Raw genomic sequence first — 5,165 nt, 5'->3', positions numbered from 1 at the left:
AGCTGTAAATGTGGAATTGTAAGTTGTTTTCTTAGTCACTTCTTAAAATAGTGGCTTAAGCCTTGCTTCATTGGCTTTAAATGTGTTAATTGATATTTCGATAAAATCGTACTGGAGATGTCTACGTAGCATTTGACATGTAGGATGTGTTAATTGATATTTCGATAAAATCGTACTGGGGTTATCTACGTAGCATGTGACATGAAGCATTTAAGTACAAATTGATTTTTGCGTATCTTTGTATCAATTTACAGTTCAGTCTCCGAACCCTTAAGAAGTATTTAGTGAGAATATCTCTCATCAAACACAAGACTGACATATTTTCGGTGCTTGAAATTCCGGTTCCTGTATCGACGTTTGTAGCAGTTACAGCATACAACAACAGGCAGGTCATAGAGCTGAAGATCAAGAGCAATCCATATCCGAAAGCCTTCCGGTACCCCAAAAGCAGGTAAATCGAATCTTACGTTTTGCTATTAGAGAAGAAGAACAAGAATTTAATAACAACTTTTTTAAGCATCCAAATTCTCCACAAATTTGGTCGGAATAGATGGCCAATATTATATCATTCCAGAATGTGAATCTTTCAAACCAACCTAGCTGTAAATGTAGAATCGTAAGTTGTTTTCTTAGTCACTTCTTAAAATTGTGGCTTATGCCTTGCTTTATTGGCTTTAATTGTGTTAATTGATATTTCGATAAAATAGTACTGGGGTTGTCTACGTACCAATTTGCATGGAGGATGTGTTAATTGATATTTCGATAAAATCGTACTGGGGTTATCCACGTACAATTTGACATGTAGCATTTGAGTACAAATTGATTGTTCCGAATCTTTGTATCAATTTACAGTTCAGTCTCCGAACCCTTTAGAAGTATTTAGTGAAAATATCTCTCATCAAACACAAGACTGACATATTTTCGGTGCTTGAAATTCCAATTCCTGTACCGACGTTTGAAGCAGTTACAGCATACAACAACAGGCAGGTCACGGAGCTGAAGATCAAGAGCAATCCATATTCCAAAGCCTTCCGGTACCCCAAAAGCAGGTAAATCGAATCTTACGTTTTGCAAAAGTATCAAGATATGATTCCAAACGGTGATATACCGCTGTATCTCTGTTTATTGTTTTTTCTGAAAATATTGATATTTGACATTTTTCTACATTTTGAGTAAAGATAACATTTTAGACACCCAACGGTCAAGAACAGATCACGTGTTTGTCATGTTGATTTAGACACCTCAGAAAAAAGGTCTATACAGTATGCAAATGAAATAATTGTTTGAATCAAAATAAACGCACGTATGACCATCCTCTGATTAGTAAAAATCAGAACCTTTCTTTCTAAGCAGGAAATATATTTAATATACTTTATGCAAGAACGCAGGTGTAACCTGGTTTCCTACTAATGGTAATGAGAGATCTAATCAAATGCATGTAATACATGTACCTATGATAAAATATTATTAAATCCTCATCACGAAAATGGTACCCTACATTTGTGTATTACAGAATTACATTATTTGATAAAATCATTTTTAGTCATATTTGTTTATCTTTTATTCCTTAATATGGATGGTAAGGGATAGGTAGGATAGAAAATAGCTCATTAGTGGGATAGGATGCATGATAGAGGATAGAATATAATTGATTTGTCAAATTTCACGATAACAGTTCTGCTACTTGTTGAAATGCATAGTTTTGTCCATTTTATATCTATAATCGAAACTATCCTTTATTCTTTTAAATTTAATCTTTATTTGTGTTACTCCTTAGAATGAAAAAGCCTTCAGTTTCTCTCTCTGATAAGAAGACCAATAAACATCAAAACAAAAAAATCCCAACATCAAGAATGGATATGTTCACGGAAAGCTTTGATGAAATTCACCACATACAGTAAGTTTTATAGAATTAAAAGCATGTATATTCTCTTATTTTGTACTAACTATCCAATAACTGTAATTTCCATCATTCCATATATTTCATACACCAAAAAAAATCCTCAATTAGTTATCAATATTTTATTTTAAAATCATCAAGACGAAGACGAAGATGAAGAATTAAAAAACAACACCAAAAAAAAATTATATTGACTTTAAACAAATTTATATCAAGAAATGATTTCGCAGGGCTACTTTTCCTTAATATAGCTTCTACATGTATAATAACAAAAGACTACAGTCTATACAGCTTACATTATAAGTAATTAATTCTACATTTCAGACAACCATCACAATCTACGGCCTTGCAGAACGACAGACGGAGACCAAGTAAGTACACGTACCTAAGACTTTTCAAGTAAAACATTTTAACATAGCCTTGTCAAACAGAGTTACATATTATGTTATCACTAAAGCTGTGTTGGAGATAAGAAGTAATTAATTTTGAATTCAATATTTGAGAGAGAAATGGCTTACATATGTTAATTGCTTTTATGTTCGTAAGTGACATGCTTAAAGACAAAGGGTCTTTCCCTAGTTTTCTTTTTTTTTTAATAATAGCTGACACAGACTAAACAATTTAGATTTATTTTGCCTTTTTCGGTTCATCAATCTCCGAAGAATCAGAATTGAAGAACGATCAAGGTACTCAAACAGAACTGTCAATGGCGGATGGAAACTTATGGTGCATGTTACCAGTCTGTAAGTTTTATATGATACTTTCCATAAACTTAATTAGAGAAACGTATATTTCATACGACAATACTTTGTATTTTGTTAACTATTAATTGAAATTTTGGGAAGGTTATTGAACGACAAAATAATATTTCACAAGACAATACTTTGTATTCTGTTTACTGTTAGTTGAAAATCCCGGAAAGGAAAGGTCTATGCAATAACTGTTTAGGTAATATTTAGGTACCTTTTATTCACGTGTGAGATCATGTGTTTGACAAAGAGAAATGCTTCATCATCATAAATCGGTATTATATATAACACAACACTCAATGAAAAAAATGTTTTGTTAAATGTTTGGGTTGCTTTTCATTTAGGTCCAATTGTAAGGAATCTTTTAAACATGGCGACCTCTCCATCATGTCCTCGCAATATGAATCCGGACATCAACTCACTGAGGCAATATTTTGAGGCATTGTAGCAGGTGGAATTATACTCTGTAGAGAAGAGAATTCCTTGCAACAAGAATATGTATATATTTTAAATCGAGAATTGCTAGAGGAAAATCTTGGTGAAAAATAGATTGCTTTTGTATTATTTTCATGTTATATTTTCATTGAAATAAATGTCTGTGGAGAAAATATTTGTTTGTTTTTAATGCACTTTTATTCCTTCCAAGTTCTCCAAAAAGGCATCTTTCCAACTCAAGGGTTTCTGATCCGCTCGACTCTACATAAACCCTTGACCGAATAGGCATAGTTTAACTGGGTTAGAAACATCGTACGCTGGTTGGTGTCATACAAGTTTGCATGATCCAATAAGAAGCGCTGTTTTAATAATGTTGTGAAGTGTGCATTGATCAATGTTGAACCATTGTCAAATAAATTTGAGACGGACTAGTAAGTATTTGACTTACTGCTGTCGGTTTTAAGTCCGAGTGAATCCATCTTTTGTACAAATTCGATTTTGTTAATGGGAGCAGCCACGTTGCTATATTGTTTCTGTTTATAACGCATTCTCTGATTGGTCAGAGCAAGAAATCACAAAAGTCCCAAAATGAGTACACTCACTAGATGGCGTAATCGTTAACCCGCATATGTATTGTCTTTTCAGTCAAGGGTTTATGTAGAGTGGAGCGGATCAGAAACCCTTGACTTTGGAAGATGCAAAAAAAACTATATCTAGCTGAAGGTTTGTAACATTCAGAGGTACGAACTGGGAGCTACAGTTCCGTACATATTAAAAACTAGCAATTCACGACGCAAAAATTGCGCTAGTTTTGGACTGATTAGTCTTATTTTCAAAACATATCTTTTACAAAATATTCTCAGACAATTTACTACAAATATCGTCACTTCACTTGCCAAAAATTACTGTAAACCAAATATTATTCGCGACAACTTTATTTCGCAATTTCCCTAAAATCAACTGGTTCGCAACGACTTATTTTCGCGACCAAGCCTTTTTTAAAATTACGATTATATGGTAAATACTCGTCCGCGGCGAGAAATTTTTGCGACGATGAGGCTCTCGCGAACCTCGCAAATATTTCTTGCACGCGTATAAAAGTTGGTTTACATTATTCTTTTGGGCACCATCTCCAGCCCGGTAAAGTGAACTGGTGTAGTTTGTTTTTATGCAAAATAAAGCGACTCACAAAATCTGTGCGTGAATTTAACTTTATTCCACGATGTCGGTTAGCGTATTTCTGAGAAAGTCAAAGGCCTGTATAGATTACAGTAGTAAATTGCCTGTAAAATGTAATAAAACTATTTTTTCCGCAAAATTTTTGATAAAATTAGAATAATCATTCCAAAATTAGCGTAATATTTAGTTCGCCGTAAATTGCAACTTTAAAACGCACATGGAACCTTAGGTTCCCGGTCTTCCAACTTATCTTTCAACCGGGAACTAAATACCCACAGCTAACAAAAGGCTAGTCTCAAAACACTGCCTATAATAACGCATTTAACTGCTAATGCGATTGCCCCAAACCAATATATACTCCACATCTTTTGTATTCTGATGCATATGTCAATTTGAGTAATGTTTAACATTGGTTTAAATGTTTCTTAAAATGTCGTTAAGATCAGGATGGGAGATTGTTACGTTCATTACATCGCAAAATATTTTGGTTAAAAAACCTTTTTGCTGCTTGGCCACAAGCAAGATTTTCAATGCACACATAGAGATTCTAATGAATGTTGACATGTGCCTTGGCACAGAAAATTGCGTGGTCTCTAGTATGGACGTGTACGTGGTCACCAAAATAGAACATGTCCAAAACTCTGAGGAGCCACGATTTGGTTTTGAAATTGACAAACAGCTAATTCAAGCTTTGATAGAGTCAAAAGAGTTTGCAACATTAAAAAAAATACTAGTAGGTCATGTAACATATTCGAAAGTTGGCGGCGTGAAAGTAATGCGCAGTATCAATTAAGGGCCGGAACTCTTAAGGGGATGTGCAGCTATCTTGTCCATTTAAGGATAAGAATGTAAACTTTTCTTGAACTGGCTTGTTTCTGCCCGAAACTGGCCAAAAATGTTGC

General features: G+C 34.0%; 1 long non-coding RNA gene across 2 annotated transcripts; it reads left to right on the top strand.

Annotated features, from left to right (window-relative positions):
• The first annotated feature begins 242 nt into the window (after window positions 1–242).
• On the top strand, window positions 243–3,257 carry LOC136272195 (uncharacterized). Of its 2 annotated transcripts, XR_010710157.1 has the most exons (7): window positions 243–451; window positions 575–616; window positions 853–1,049; window positions 1,778–1,897; window positions 2,225–2,271; window positions 2,563–2,643; window positions 2,994–3,257. It is a non-coding gene; the product is annotated as an uncharacterized lncRNA (long non-coding RNA). The 2 variants fall into 2 exon arrangements; XR_010710159.1 differs by lacking the exon at window positions 575–616.
• Window positions 3,258–5,165: the final 1,908 nt, after the last annotated feature.

The sequence above is a fragment of the Magallana gigas genome, chromosome 2, assembly GCF_963853765.1.
Source record: "Magallana gigas chromosome 2, xbMagGiga1.1, whole genome shotgun sequence".
NCBI lineage: Eukaryota > Metazoa > Mollusca > Bivalvia > Ostreida > Ostreidae > Magallana > Magallana gigas.
Note: the sequence above shows the minus strand (reverse complement) of the source record. Positions and strands in the feature narration are given on the sequence as shown.